Below are 17,092 nucleotides of genomic sequence, written 5' to 3'. Positions count from 1 at the left end.
CTGCTGATTGGAAATTCTATATGTTACAACCAGACAAGAATAAAACCGCTTAACAAAGTGAGCAAAACTCTAATGAGCAAAATTCTAACCTTGTTGCTCAGGATGCCTATTTAAATGAATTTAATGGACATTAAATAATCCCACTGAAATGCAAGGCATTCCACATCTTTCTGTTAGTGCCAAATACACCTTTGGGGCTTCATAGCCCTCTACAGTGGCACAATCACAGTTGGAATAAGATTCATTGCTACCCTGACCTCAGCTTGACAGTTAAAATATAGTGGGACAGGAGGGGGAGCTCTTACCACATCATCTAAGAAAACAGAGAGGACAGAAATACAATAGTCATTACTGGGTTTGTGTGTGTGTGTGTGTGTGTGTGACAGTAAAACATTTTTTCTTTTAAAGGAACGTTTGTCATATTAAGATACATCTTATATTTTATGAAAAAGAAGAGTTGGTTTTTATATGCCGACTTTCTCTGCCTTTTAAGGAGAATCAAACTGGCTTACAATCTCCTTCCCTTCCCCTCCCCGCAACAGACAGACACCTTGTAAGGTAGGTGGGGCTGAGAGAGCTCTAAGAGAACTGTGACTAACCTAAGGTCATCCAGTTGGCTTCATGTATAGGAGTAGGGAAATTAACCAGGTTCACCAGATTAGAGTCTTCTGCTCATGTGGAGGAGTGGGGAATCAAACCCAGTTCTACAGATTAGAGTCCACTGCTCTTAACCACTACACCACACTGGCTCTGTTGCCTAAGAAAACTCCAAAACACATTGTTGGAGAAAGAGAAAATGGCTGCAAATACAAGCCTATGAGAGCAAAGAACAGCTTTGGCCAACCATAGCCAGCAAGGCAAAGGCCAAATTGGTCTATGAAGGAAGAACAACCTGAAGAAGGGTTTTAAAGACCACGATTTTGCATAACAAGGTAACAAGAAATTTTTACAAACTTAGAGCAACATCCATCATCCCAGGCTAGTTTTAGTGCAGAGAACACCACTCCTGAATTTTTTTAATGAAGTACTAAATTCAAAGAGACATTAAATAGAAATGATCCTTCATGCTGACTCCACAATCCATCATCAGGAAGTAACAAGGCTCCCTGCTACACAATGTGTGAGGTTGTGAATAACAAGAATATACATAATTTGCTGTTATTAGTGGTATCCAGTTTTTGGTCTGATCAGCATTGTCTGCTGAATAATGCATCCCTTTAGTAGAACAGCCAAACTATTTCAGCAAAGCACAATGGAAAATGTATGGAAATAAATGTGAAGTACTGACACCATGTTCCTGAGCTGGTTTAAACATCCTTTCCCCCAAACATACCATCGATAAATAACAAAGGTTTTAGCTACAGCACAAATGGCCTACTTTCTGTTGACCAATTTGCTTACTGCAATCTTTAGAGAGACTTAATGGAAACTGGAAAATGCTTGTTCCTCCAATGTAAACAGGTCTAAACATTCTTCCTCACATGCCTTGGGACCACTGATGCATTTAGGCTGGCTCCCCAAATTATTTCAGCATGCACTGTCAAGTTATATTGCATGTGTCATTATGAAGGCACTGTGAAGCCAAAAACTGGAAGATATATTAGGTCTTACATATGTTAGAAGAGTTACGTCCTCTCTTGCTTCTCATTTATTCATTTATTTACTACATTTATACCCCACCTTTCTCCCCTATGGGGACCCAAAGTGGCTTACAAATTTCTTCCTTCTCTATTTTATCTTATCTTCTTAGGGCCAAAATACATGTGATATGTGTCATGAGAAGAAGAAGAGGAAGAAGAAGAGATGGTTTTCATATGCTGACTTTCTCTACCACTTAAGGAAGAATCAAACTGTCTTACAATTACCTTCCCTCCCCCTCCCCACAACAGACAGACACCCTGTGAGGTAGGTGGGACTGAGAGAGCTGTAAGAAACCTGTGACTAGCCCAAGGTCACTAAGCTGGCTTCATTTGTAGGAGTGGGGAAACCAACCTGGTTCACCAGATCAGAGTCCCGCCACTCATGTGGAGGAATGGGGAATCAAACCTGGTTCTCCAGATTAGAGTCCACCGCTCCAAACCACCACTCTTAACCACTACACCACGCTGGCTCCTGACCCAACTCTCAGTCGCACCTGACCCACCCCTCAGTTACAAGTTTATGTGGGGACTAACTCTGTAGGACCACACAGCTCCAAAAGCTGAGAAGGGGGATTCAGGCCTTCCTCCTGAACCATTTTACTCAGTGGAAACGGCCAGGGGGGTTGGTGGTTTGCCTCTTTTTGGGCTCTGCATGTCCACTCCAGGGCACATGGGGCCTGAGGAAAATGAAAATAGACCCTCCCCATGGCCATTCCCACTGGCAAAAACAGCACAGGATGGGGAGCCAATGAGCATTGTGACTATTATTTAGGAACACTTTTGCCTGTTTATTATAAGGTGTAAAAAAAAACAGCATGTATTCTTAAAAGGCACTCTCTCTCTTCTTTGCAATTTCATTTAAAATATTTCAAGAACACACCATTTGTGTATCTTAGTCCCTAAACATTGAAACAGCATATCTTGAGGTGGATAGGCTTGGACCCTTTCCTGGGTTTTGATGATCAAAATGTGTCTATTTCTTCCACAAACCATCCCATAGAGGAAGCGACTTGCTAACCAATACAATGGAATAAGTAGCTGCCAGATGGCTTGTGAGAAAGAATGTGTGCCTCAAGTAGACAAGAAAACTGGACAAGAAGCAGACAGACACTGTGTAAACAAAAGAAAACAAAATGCTACCTCTCAATAGGGAGTCACTCTCCCACAATTGCAAGCAGAAGCAAAATGGTCTTTTGAGATTCGATGACAGCCACGGAGGAAAATATTTGGTAGTATGAATCTGAAGCAACCCCAAGTGATATTTCGGGCTCAAAGCAAGGTGTACCAGAAACCAATAAAAAACATTGGCCAGCAAAAGGTCAGATGCTTTGGGGGGAAAGACAAATCAAAAGGGTGACAGCCTGTGCTCTTACTTCAAGGTCACATCTCTGTGAAAAAGTACGCATGGAAAGTTTGAAATAACTCACAAATATGTGCTGCAGCGGTGCAGAGAGCAAGCCAGCCATCTCCTCTTTTTCCTCATGTTCTGAGGGCTGTGCTATCCATGCGCAGATTAGTCTTTTAATACAGTCTCTTGGCATAGCATTTTATTTTTTAAAAAGGATTATTTTGCTGCATTTGACCTTGTTGCTTGTGGCATAGATATCAGCTGTGCACCTGTTGTTTATGTCTGTTCTCTCTCGGCAGATTGAAAGAGGCAGCACGGCAAACACTTTTAAACAAATGCTACCTATTGTACGTTAGGAGATGCCCTTTTTCCTTTGGGGAAAAATAATGTCCCTGTGGCTGTACATCACAGCCCAAGATGCTTTATCGCTGCCGGGGCATACAAAGCTAACAGCGGCTAACAGTCTTACAATAAACACACAGAATTTTCAGACCAATTCAAACCAGTTATTACACCTTAGCCAGCTTGTGTTTTTTTATTGATTGCTAGGTAAGTAATTTTGACCAGCAGGCTAATACTATCCTCATATTACAGGCTGTGTTTCAGGCTGAGTAATACTAGCCTTGAACCCAGGATTTACTAACCTACAAGGGGTTAGCACTGACCTGAAAGAAAGCCCAGCCAGAAAGCATGGTATTGGGTTGGGCAAAGAACTCGATTAGCAGAGAGCCTAAGATAATTTTGTCAGAGGCAGAAAATCAAAAGGCTATGACTTGTTGATGGAAATATGCATGAATGGTTGCGCAAGGACCTTCAGAAATTGGAAGGCTTTAGGGAAGGAGTGCAAGGTGGAGGTGGGCGGCCAAGAAGGATAACAGCAGCAACTCAAAAACATTGGTAAGAAAGAACATCATTTTCACTCCATACAGACCTGGAGGGGAGTCCTCGGGTTCCTTAGTAATCTTGAGTCCTACCACTTAAGAGTACAATATAGCCAGAAGAAGACTCTTGCAATTTGAAATTGTCTACACTGTAAATGTTGGACAGAAAGGATTATTCTTTGCCTGCTGACAGTAGGGTAAGTTATCCAGACTTAGTTAAGGGCTGCTGTTTGGAACGAGTCACAACTAGAACTGGCCAGAACCCAGTTCAGAGACTGTAGAAGGGAGAAAGAAGAAAGCACCTCAGACTTAGCATGGGGCTTGAGAATGTCCATGGCCCTGGCAAATCAAGACACTGTGGAGATATGTAGAATAGTCTGACAAATGGTCAATTTACAGAAGAACCATTTAATTTAGACTTCAGCATGAAAATTATGGAAAAGTGACAAAAGATCAAGAAGTTGATTTTTTTTGTTACACATTCTATTGGCATGAGGTGAAAATAGCCAAACATGAGAAAAGCCCATCATGATCACTGGTAAGCACAAGTTTTGATCTACTGGAGTGTCCAACCTGACTGAGTAAATAACAGTTTGGATCAGTTGGAGAAGATGCCATATGGTAACTGACAATTGGAAAACATTGAGGGGAAAGAGCCACTTAAGTGCTGGAACTGTGCCACATTGGTTACTGAAGGAGAAACACAGTCAAGGGTTGGGGAGGGGACAGAGATTCACAAGTGCCAAGAAAAGATAGCATCCTGTTCAGGAAACAAGTTAACAACAAGCTAAAGAGGAGACGATTTGGAAGTATAACTTCATAATGCTTCTTTAAATCTGGACCAAAAGCCCAGCAATTTCTTTGCAAATGCTTGAAAGCCAAGGAGAGTAAAATTTTGTCACTCAAGACTGAAATAATTGTTGTAAGTGAATTCAATGTACTCAGGAAGGCAGGGCTTGATTAACATTACACCCCTAAATCTTGTCTGTAAAAAGTTTTGGGTAGCAAGTTGCAACCGCATTCCGGCAAAATGAGAAGGTTTTTTAAAAAAAAATTTGTTTGTTTTTGCCATCAAGTCACAGCTGACTTATGGAGACCCCATAGGGTTTTCAAGGCAAGAGATGTTCATACGTGATTTGCCATTGCCTGCCTCTGTGTCACGCACCTGGTATTCCTTGGAGGTCTCCCATCCAAATACTTGCCAGGATCAAGGCTGAGAGTGTGTGATTGGCCCAAGATCACCCAGCAAGTTTCCATGGCAGAGTGGAGATTCAAATCTGGGTTTCCCAGATCCTAGTTCAACACTACACCATGCTGGCTTTCAATGTGAAGATACATTATGGTTTAACTCAGAGATACGTTGGTGTACCTGAAGATATGATGGAAGAGCACACAGCTGGTAGCACACTTCTGTAAACCCAGTGCTGGTGTAGTTGAGTTGGCATAGGAGCTACAAACAAACAGCATCTAAATCTCCTCACTCTGGGTCCCACTCTCAGCACTGTCACAATGTTATGCTGAGAAGAGAGGTGGTATCACTAGTATAAACATTCCCATTGAACTGTAGGAGTGAAAAACAAAGCTTCTCTCTCCAGCTTTCTGCCACACAGGGCTTGGGTGATGGGAACTCTGGAGAAAGAGCACCTGTGTATAAAACCAACTGGATTTGCGCAACCAAACAAGGAGACCAAACATTCTTGCAGCATACTGCTAATGCCACTATGCTTTGCATGAAGAAGGACCTAGGTTCAATCCCCGGCATTTCCAGTTAAAGGGACTAGGCAAGTAGGTGACGTGAAAGACCTCTGTCTGAGACCCTGGAGAGCCGCTGCCAGTCTGAGTAGACAGTACTGACTTTGATGGACCAAGGGTCTGATTCAGTATGAGGCAGCTTCATGTGTTCATGTGAATTGTTATGAAATACTCAACTTCAGGACACAAACAGTAACTTCCATCAACTAGGGAAAAAGGACATTCCACCCATAAACTACTAAGTAAGGGGGGACATTAGGATTCATAAATGTAGAACGTGGTATATTAGAATGATGTCTTAGCTTATATAAATGAGTAAATGTAGAACCGTGTTAGATCTTATTGGAAGTAAATCAGTATTAATATTAATTTGTAGAGTACACATAAAGGCAATATAAAGGCAATTTTGGAATTGAACATTGAGTTGACCAGAACAATATGTAACCATGGTAGAATGCTATTAATGATGAAAATGGGGCTCCAAGAACAAAGAAGATGGGGTTCTCGCCAGACAGTGTTAAAAATCCCTCTTTGTTTTCCCTTTTCCCCTTTTATCCCCCTTTTATCCCTAATAAAAACATTTTTTTTAAAAAAAGCATTGGAATTCAGGAATATAGGGCATAATGATATTTTGGGGTCCAATATACCCAACCTCCCTAAAAAAAAGCCCACAATTTTTTTGGCACACCCCTACTAGGAAGTTGGCCCTGACCTGGATGGCCCAGACTAGCCTGATCTCATCAGATCTGAGAAGCTAAGTAGGGCTGGCCCTTGTTAGTACTTAGATGGGAGAACACCAAATAATACCAGGGTTGCTATGCAGAGGAAAGCAATGGCAAATCATGTCTGACAAGGGTATTCTTCATGGAGATTTGCTGCTGCTTCGACGTTGTTTTGCGTCGGAGGCAAATTTTGGTTATTCACTGCAGAGCCGTGTTTTCCCCCACTGAGCAAAATAAGCCGGTTTAAAAGAGAGGCAATCCAAACCACTTCTGAGCCGTACTTTCCAGTAAAAGAGCGTTTTTTTGCTCGGATGCCCATGAAGAAATGTTTGCTTCGCTCCCCGGGACGTCTCCTTTCTCCTCCCCCAAGAACGGTGATTGGCTGGGGGAGTTGCCACTCTAACAGCATCGCACCGGCAGGAGGGAGACCCAGAGCAGACTGGCTGCCCCTTTTCAGAAGGATGACGGGAGTTTTGGCTTGGTTTTGCCGCTCTCATGGTCCCCCCCCCCAACACACACACACACATAGGATCGCACCGGCAGGAGGGAGACCCAAAGCAGACTGGCTGCCTCTCTTCAGAAGGGTGACGGGAGTTTTGGCTTGGATTTGCTGCTCTCATGGTCCCCCCCCACACACACACATAGGATCACACCGGCTGGAGGGAGACCCAGAGCAGACTGGCTGCCTCTCTTCAGAAGGGTGACGGGAGTTTTGGCTTGGATTTGCTGCTCTTGGGATGCCCCCCCGCCCAACACACACACACAGGATCATGGGAAGAGTGGGCGGGATTAGGCGTATTTGGAGCGGTGAGTCATGAGCGGCAGCAGACGTAAGCAGCGCAGAGAAGTGCGCTGTTTCTCCCGTGAAAAATTGGGATGGGGGGAGAATCTGCACTGCCATGAAGAAGCTATTTAAATCAGTTTATTATTTGCTCCGGTTCGAAACCGAAGCAAAATCCACCGTGAAGAATACCCCTAAGTCTCTTGCCTTGAATATCCTACTGCATTGCCATAAGTAGGATAAAACTTGACAGCACTTTACACATACACTAGGAAGTTGACAGGGGATGTCTTCTTGAATATGTAGCTGTGTGTTCTCTTGTTACTGTCCTAGTGTCTCTGCCCCTTTTGCCTGTTAAAAGACTGATCCTCAGTTTTTTCCTCAACTTGAGTCCTTAAGACTCATACCTTTTTGTGGGAGAGGCCCTGGGATTTCTGTGGGGATTTCCAAATGAACTGAGCAGCTATCTGGATGATATCGTTGGATTGTTCATTCTTTCTTCCCTCTGTGTGAGTTCCGGGGCTCTGTGTGAGTTCCGGGGCTCTTGCTGGACATGCCTCAGCTCTACATACAATGAAGGATTCTGTGTTTCTTTTCTTCTTTCCCTTGTTCTGTTCCATGTGTGTAGGAGTGGGGGCAAAGTCAAGTCAGGGACTCTTCCCAGAGGGAGGGAGGGAGTGTGTTGATTGGTAGCTTCCATATATGGTTGCTTTGGGAGTATCATCAGCATGCTGCTTCATGATTGGTGAGTGACCCATGTGATCCATCCAAACAATATCCTACTAAATTGACTGGGATACCAGGCAGCAGGGTTGTTTTGCTTCTTTCTTCCCCTTATATGCTTGACATACTCTCAGACAGTGTCGCTGACACAAGCTCACATTGCTCTGAAACTATGCCATTGTACAGTAGGTATATTTTCATTCAACAAAGATATGTAAAAAAGGGGGGCTGACTTTGCGATATGGACTATGGACTTTGTGCTAAATAAAGAAGTAGTAAGCTTCCCAAACAACATATACTACCTAAGCAGTACATGATCACAGAGACTAAAGATAAAATTTGCTGCACTGAAAATAGTGAAAAATCAATACAGTAAAATCATTAATTTATCTTTATGCCTTACAGGTAATTTACTTAACACAGGGATACATGATCTAAAAGACTGCAAGGACAAATGTCTGCTTTTCAAGAATACCTCTTGGCAATACTTGGATGTGTGCTGGTGTACTGTGTAAAAAGTTAATGTGAAACGGTTCCAAGAGATATGGAAACTCTCATCGGCTGCAGTGTCCTTAATTAATCCTTCAGAATTGAGGTTGTGGGAAGACATCCAAAAACTATTTTCTTAATAAACACCATCAACAAGAAAGCAGCTTCAGACCGCCATAATTCATGGGAAAGATCAAGCCACAGCATTACTGTTTTATGAACAATCATAAAGAAATCATCATACAAGTGCTGCATTCTCTTGAGGCCCATAGATGGGTTCCCTTGCTCAAATCTGGTTGATCTGCAGGAATGATTCTGCTCTGTGTTGGGGGACACTGTTGTCTGGATTGTGTAGGTGACTCCAGGAGAGGCCAGTAAGTCAACTATACTGCTGTTGGTCCAGAAGATGGACTAAATGACCTTTGCCCTTTTCAACTCAGAGGATGGGTGAGTTGCATTTCTCATGCTGCTGTTCTCTAGCACCCATTGATTAGTTACATTATATTATTGGCCCAAGCAAGAGACACCCATCCTCTTCTGGGCCTGTACTGCCGGCAGGGTCCAAGCCAAAGCTGGGTCTATGCCAAGACAATGTTCTTTGGGCTTGGCTTGGACCCAGACGCTAGCAGCAGAGGGGCAGAAATGAATGCCACTCACCTCCCATGCTAATGAAGGTGGGAATAGGAGCAAGCTGAATCCCTGTGGTACATTGGTGCCCTCATCATCACCCAAATAGAAAAACTGCATAGCTTGGCTGGAGAACCAGCCTTAGAGCACAACAGCAAGTCAGTTCCGTACCTGTCATTAACAAACAGGGGTTTGTTATGAATGCTGGCCACTATGACATAGAAGGATACTTCAAGGGGCCAAGGGATAATGCAGGGATTATATTATGTAAGGAAAATGTTTATTATAAGTATGTAAAAGTTTCTCAACTAAAATATCTCACATCCCTAATTCAATTTATATATTTCTGAAGCTAACTTCAGATATTTGGACATGATGACAGTGCTATAAAAGTTTACATTGCATGGGTACTTTCATTCATGTTCACCCACCCCCCACCCCCCAGCCTGTCTCGGTTGTTCTTTGGAGCTATGCATGAGTTTTCCCTCCATTAGAGATGACCTCGCTGCCAGCCCTATCAAATCCTGGACGTTCTCGTTCTTCTGTTAACACAATTCTTCCCTCTCCCCTGAGCTCAGCTCGGGTGAAATCTCCATGCATAAGGCAAAGTGTGGGACATGCAAGCTTAGTTTCGCTCACAGCCAATTACAAAGCAGCATGTCCAGAGGTGGGGATTCAAATACTTCCTGCTTCCTCAGAGATCTTTCTGAGCAGAAGAAAGGCTTTTTAAAACTGAGGCTTGGATTTCTCCCCCCTCCTCACCCTTCTTTTCAGATTGCTCAGTTTTTGTTATATGTTCTTAAAATGCTTTTTTATGCAGCAATTGGGTTTGGGGGGAGGGAACTTTTCACTCACTACAGCCAATTACGAAGCAGCATTTCAAGGGGTGTGGATTCAAATACTTCCTGATCTGAGCTTGGAAACTGCTGGTGCATAGACTCCCAACAGGAAAGTGTGGGTCAAGTGAGCAACGAACCTCAGGTAAAACTCCCATGCATTAATGACCATTGTTACACATTTTCCACTCTTTAAACCCCTTATTTGGAAATGCTACAGCCCTACCAAGCGAAAAGGAGTGTTAACTCAAGTAAGAAAAGTGTTTTTATTTATAACTATGAAATGTTGGGAAGATATGAAATTATTGGGTAGAGAAAAGGATATCCACCCTATTCATTTGGTCAGGTTCATAAGAAATTTGGAGCCCAATAATATTCTTTTTCATCGATAGCCCAATAATATTCTTTTCATCAATAGGACTCATAGTAAGATGGACTGGTAAAATCACATGGTTTTTATTACACAAATACTCCAAACAAAAAACTCAGTTGTTCACATATATATAATTTACTTTTGGAATTATTTTTCGTGTAATTCCTGTTACAACATAATATCAGTTATTTTTTAAAAAATAAATCAATTTAGGTATCATTATCACATCTGTTAAGAGATTTCTGTACATTAGATTCACCAGGCAGATTTCAGTTAATTGCCTTAAGCAAAACAAACAACATCCAACTCTGTTCTCTGGGCGCTAGCAACCATTTCTCTCAGAATAAGCATTTACAAAGTCCAGTATAATATTATTATGGCATTGTTTGGCAGTAATTCTACTATGACTCAGTGTGAGCAGAGTCTGAGATTTTGATGAAACACTGCTTACTTGAGTGGGTGAAGGATCCCTTCATGCCCTTGGTACCTCTGATGCTCTCCCCACAAGTAGACAGGAAAGCTGCTTTCAGATAGCTATGGAGGAATCAATATCTCAGTCAATTACAAAAATTATTGCTGTAATCAAGATGAGAGGGTAGGATGGCATATGCTTCTTGACCTTGCACTAAAGTGATGAATATCTAAAAATAAATAGTAGGACAGCACCCTGATGCAAATTTTTCAGTGTTCAATTAATAATAATAAGAGCAATGGATAAATGACTGCCGTCACAAACAAGGATTCTCTTTTGCTGCTCAGCTGTTATTCATTCCTAGAAACTATCGGATATAGGAGGTGAAATTGGCAGAACCCTGGGTCTCTTGAACTATGCAGACGTTGCGTACAAGAACAACATCAACAAATAGGCAGAGATGGGTGATACACTTAGCAGTGGTGCAATAGGAGATGGCTCCTCTTCTGGTAACTAAAGAACACGAATCAGAAGGTGGGAGTAAATGGAGAGTAAATAGTGGAATCTGCTCAGTTGGTTCCAGTTCTGTTTAACTTAAACATAGATGATCTGTAGTTGGGAGAAAGTAGGAGAGCCAAGGTTGTTGCAAATTTGTTGAAGGCATCCAATTATTAGGTGAAAACCAGCTGAGCTTCAAAAAGATTTTTCCAAACTGGGTGAATGAGCAGCAAAATGGCAAATTGGATTTATTGTAAGCATAACATGATGTACATTGGGGCTTAATATCTGTATTTCACATAAGGAGGATCTGAACAGCTGGAGACTGACTGAAAGAGTCTGTCGGGTCATTTATAAGAACACCAATGTTGTGTGCTGTGTTGGTGAGGAAAAGACTCCAAATTCCACGCTAAAAATACAAAGAAAGTAGCTGAAAGTAAAAATTCCAGTAGAGAGAAATCCTAAGCAGAGTTACATTGTTAATTATCATGATTCCAAACAGTATCAAGTTACCTTGCAGGCAAAAATCACAGGTAGTTGTGAACAATCAAATCGCAACAGTTTTATTGGGACTAATCCTAAAATATCACAACTTTGAACCAAAGAAACTGTTATAAAAATGCAACAGCTTTGTGATTTTCCCCCCAGTTAATCATAAAATGGTATTTCACTGTTGTTGCTTTTGTGGGTATCAAAGTCCTAACTGGCCTGATCTCATCAGAACTTGGAAGATAAGCACGGTTGACCATGGTTAGTAGTTCAATTGGAGACCACCAAGGAAGTCCAGGATTGTTATGCAGAGGCAGGCAATGGCAAAGCACCTCTGCTCATCTCTTGCCTTGAAAATGCCAAGGTCCTGGGGTTGCCATGTATCAGTTGTGTCTTGATGGCATATTGTTGTTGTTGTTGTTGTTGTTGTTGTTATTCCAGAATATATTTTTTAAAATATCCTGGGGCAGGAAAGTGACAGAGTACAGTGAATTGGGTCTTTAGGATCAAATGGTTTTATTCTTATTCAGCTTACCCTCATATGTTCATGTATCTAAAGGAAACAAACCTAAATTGTACAATAACACACCTACTCATTGAGAACAGTGCACTGTGTATCCCAGTACAATTCTGACAATGGACATTAGGGGGAGGGGAGATTTTAAATTATGAACAACACCAACAGGTAATTAGCAGAGTATTTAGTTTCTTATTTTCAAACTAACACCCCGTTCCTGCGCCTTTCGGCAGCCGGGGACAGTGTGGCTGAGGCTCTGCCGTGGCACCTCCAAAGAGGTTCCTCGGCCTCCAAAAGGCTTTAAAAAGTAAATTTAAAAAGTAAAAAAAAATAGGGCATCTTTCCCTATTGAGAATGAGGCTCGCCAGGAAAAAAACAGTGCAGCAACACTGTTGGAGGGGGCATTTCTGGTGTGGAAGGGGTCAGGAAGCCACCCTTCCCCTGAACGACACCCAGGACAACGGCACAGGGACTTGCACTGGCGTGATGCTGGCAGGAGGCCAAGCTGATATCCCAGGGCCACACTGCCATGCCCCAACACTGGCGTCCGTGCCACTCTCAGCGGCGCAAGTGGCCCGGGCGCTGGCACAAACAGCCTGGACACCGGTATGGCCACTTGCGCACCTCCTGAGCTCTTTCGGCCTCAGAACTCAGGAACGGGCTGTAAGCTTATGGTAGGTCAGGACTGAGATCAAAATGAGGATACAGTATTAAACCTGCAAATCTACTAGGGAAGTAGAAAGAAGCCATAACACATAGAAAATATTGTTGAAGGCTTTCACGGTCAGAGTTCATTGGTTCTTGTAGGTTATCCGGGCTGTGTGACCATGGTCTTGGTATTTTCTTTCCTGACGTTTCGCCAGCAGCTGTGGCAGGCATCTTCAGAGGAGTAACACTGTAGCCAATTTGTAACACTGAGGCTTTGTTCTGGCAATGAAAGTCAATAGTCCATCCCAAGGGGCAAAGGAAGACAATCAGTCATTGAGCTGCTGTCTATTCATACAGAACATACAACCTTTCTCTGACAGATGATCTAAAACATATTTTCTAGAGAATGTTTGTAATTTATTTTGCTTTGACTTCTATTTAAGAATGTGTTCTTAGGATCAAAGTGATTACCAACTGTCATCCAATTTGTTTGCCTGGCAGTGGTCCCTTTTGACTTATTTAATCTATTGCAAGTCACTGTCCAAAGATTTGCTCACTGCGCATTTTAAGGTGACCAAACTGGTTGTTTTTTTTTTAACTACTTTGAGTTAGTCAATGGTAAGCTCAGCCTATAAATATGATATGTTCTGAGTCGTGACACTCTAGCTGAAGAATGGCAGATTTTCATGAGGAACTCAATATTTACAGCCATCTCTCGGTGTTGTTCACTACTCAATAGCTCTTGCAGAAGATATGGGATGCCCACACAGCCACCTCCTACAATTCTGAGTGACAATTTTTATTGTTTGATATTGGTGTTCAGGGAATCCAGTTTATATAACTCTTGACATGAAAGGGAGAGGAACTGATGGAATAGTATAATAATGGCATAATGAAAAATTGGATGATCAAGGCAATGACCAGAAAACATGACGAGCTTCTTCAGGTATAAATAGTGCAGTCTTTTATTTTGGTTTACTTTGAGGACCTCTGACTGAGTTCCTTTCTACTGAGTTGGTCAAGGACAGTGCAACACTTTTTAAATGTGATGGTTTTAAAGCTGTTCTCTCCCCCCCCCCTTTTAAAAAAATGATTCATTTGGAAACAGCACTTCCTTTTACTCTGGATGGAATTTTTCTACTGTCACTTTGCTGGCTGATGTCAAATCACTTCCACGTTACGTGCAAAAGAGTACTGGGAACAGGCCAACTTGCAAACAATAATTTCAGTAGCAAGTAGAGAAACAGGGTGGGGAGGGTGATCAAGTCCTCTTCTTCCACCCTGCCTTAAAGAAGATGTGACATTGTGAGATAGTATCTGGCTCTTTGCCATTTTAATTTGCTCTCTCTGTTGGGAAACATTATTTTAAATACAAGAAAACACTGTGACAAGAATTTCTTATTAGGGGAAAGCCAAAGGAGAGGGGGGAAAATCCTCTGTGAGCTCTGTACAAAGAAGCCAAACACTGATCCTTTGGTCTCAGCCTATCCTTATTATTTATATTTTACTAATGTAAAAACATAATATCTTGTGAGTATCAAATTAGATTCTCAGGGTGCAATCTACATGCCATTCTATTGAAGTCAGTATAAAAATTCCAGTGGATGTAAACAGTTTTGGTAAGAAAAAGTGGTATATCTACCTTGACAATTAGACTAGTCATACTGGATGTTACAAATCCAACCCTTAGCACTTTCATACAATAAGTTTCCATAATTTTATAAGGCCCGTCCATAGAAACATGTTTATCACTTATACAACTGCAGCATTAGCATCTTGCATGTGTTATGGGGTGGGCTTTGGAGAGGGGAGGGATTTCAATGGGGTATAATGCCTTAGTCTACCTTTCAAAGTGGCCAGTTTCTACAGGTGAACTGATCTCTGTCACCTGGAGATCAATTGTAATCGTGGTAGATCTCCAGCCACCACCTGGAGGTTGGCAACCCTACTGTGCACCTAGGCGTTCCAGAAATGAAACACAGAGGGGAAGTTTGGATGCGTTCAATAGAAGGTTTAAGAGTTTGAATCCAAATTGGGGCTCTGTATAGTAGCTGGGCCATGACTTTCTCTTTAAATACTTGTAAAGCTGAGGGAATGTAACACCCTCCAAAAGAAAATAAAAATTCTGAATAGCTGCAGTATTTCTTCTTGTACTGGCCGAAGTTTGTTTGCAGTTCAGGTTCCATGAAAGAGGGGTATGAAAATGGAAGCCCAAGTAATTAAAAAAAACTGATTCAACAGCAAGGCTGTTATCTGTATGTTGTATAACTTATTTTTATAGATCTAAAAAGCAATAACAACATTATTGTCATTAACAAATGATAACTGTTTCCTTTTGAATAAAAAAGCGCAGAGTGTGCATCTATGAGAACATTAGCAAAAGCTGCATAAATGCTCAGCCTCCTCCCTTCTGTGACTTGTGATGGGAATGGGATGCTTTGGGCAGCAGGGCACTCCTACTGCTCCTGTCTGGTTAAAAACAGTTCTGGTTCTCCCCACTGCAAAGTAAAAATATTACATCTGCCATCTGCCTCATGTACACTGCATGCTTGACCTTCTGAAAAAACAACTGTGCTTTTAGAAAGAGGTGCCTGCCTGCGTTACTTCAACGCTGTGCTGTCAAACTCTTGTCTAACTGAAGACCTTACATGGGCTCAGATGCCTGTTCATGCCAGTGTAAGAGAATGGAAGCTGGAAACTGTTCCTGCTGGAATGTCAGTCACCTCCCAAATCAGTACACATTAGGCCAGCCCTGATGTCGATGGCCCAGGGTAGCCCAATCTTGTCAGATCTCAGAAGCTAAGCATGGTCAGCCCTGGTTAGTATATGGATGGGAGACCACCAAAGGGGTTGCTATGTGGAAGCAGGCAATGGCAAACTACCTCTGAATATCTCTTGCCTTGAAAATCTTATAGAGTTGCCATAAGTCAGCTATGACTTGATGGCACCAAGCCAACCAGAATGCTATATTGCCCTAAATTTCTAATTCAGACCCAACTTCCCTGATAATGTAGAAAGCATGAATTACTATGATACAAAACTGTGAATGCCCGGCCCTTTTTATTCAAACCACTCTTCAGCTCATCCCTTACTTTAGTTACAGAGTAAGGCCACAACAAACTCTCATCCCTCGTCCTGTGCCATCAAGCCACAGCTGACTTATGGTAACCCAGTAGGGTTTTCAAGGCAAGAGACTAACAGAGGTGGTTGTTTGCCATTACCTTCCTCTACATAGCAACCCTGGTATTTCTTGGTGGTCTCCCACCCAAGTACTAGCCAGGACCAACCACTCATCCTGTAGCCAGTGGATATAAGTGCTGTGGGAGGATTCTGTTCATCATAGCTGATTCCATTCTTCTCATCTGTAACATACTCACATGCAGTATTTTCATAAAATTCAAAAATGACATGCATGGCAATTTTGACAATGTGCAGGGACATAAAGGCACAGATATCTGAGGAGTAAGTTGGAAGCAGGTGACTTCTAACCAACACTTAGAGGAGGCCAGGACATTTACACATGAAAGTAGATCTCTTTAGCCCTGTTCACATGTTACAGTGATAACACATATATCCTGCATGTACGGTGAATGCATTTTCAGTTATACATGAAACTAAGTACCAGCACCTGGATGAATGGGAGTTTAACTAACACATTCAGCTATACGTGCTTTGAATGCCACATGAGATTTACTCAATGCTCATTAAAAAGAAAAGTCAAGCACACACTGTAGATGGAATGTATGTACATTCCCTGTAAATTGTGAGCAGGGCTTTTATCTTTAGGCTTATGAATCTAGAGGTCCACATTTGTATGGCACACTTGTAATTTATATGCATTTTTAAAATAATCTATACTGCAAGACTTACAAAAAGCTACAGGGTTAACCAAATCCATATTGTTCTTTCCTTGGTTTTATCCTGCTGTACATTGTTAGGTTTTCCTCTCCTCATTGTTTTCTGAGCTAGGAGAACATTTGGAATAGCTGTAGAAATCCAGACCTTGGAATGAGGAGACAGTTGTGTGCAAATATTTGTTGTCTCTTATAGGGAGAAAAGGATCCCACAGTAAGGTTTAAAGGGAGGGAAAAGTTTGGGTCCAAAGTGAGGCAATCAGGTTGACTTGTTCTTGGGAAGAGAGGCTAGAAGGAAGAAAAGACTTGCTTTAAAATGTTTTTAAAGTGGAAGTGGTATGGCAAGTCTGGAGGAGATATATTTTCTTCTTGGGTTAGACTGCTTTGGCTCTGTAAGAGCAGCTTTGTGTTTGGCATTGGAGAGTCTGAAAGACAACACTTGGGATTTCCAGTGTGGCATTTTCCCCTTAGGAAATCCCTCTGAAATTCAGAATGCGCTGAG

The sequence above is a fragment of the Euleptes europaea genome, chromosome 3 (assembly GCF_029931775.1).
Source record: "Euleptes europaea isolate rEulEur1 chromosome 3, rEulEur1.hap1, whole genome shotgun sequence".
Classification (NCBI taxonomy): domain Eukaryota; kingdom Metazoa; phylum Chordata; class Lepidosauria; order Squamata; family Sphaerodactylidae; genus Euleptes; species Euleptes europaea.
This window is presented reverse-complemented; position numbering follows the sequence as displayed.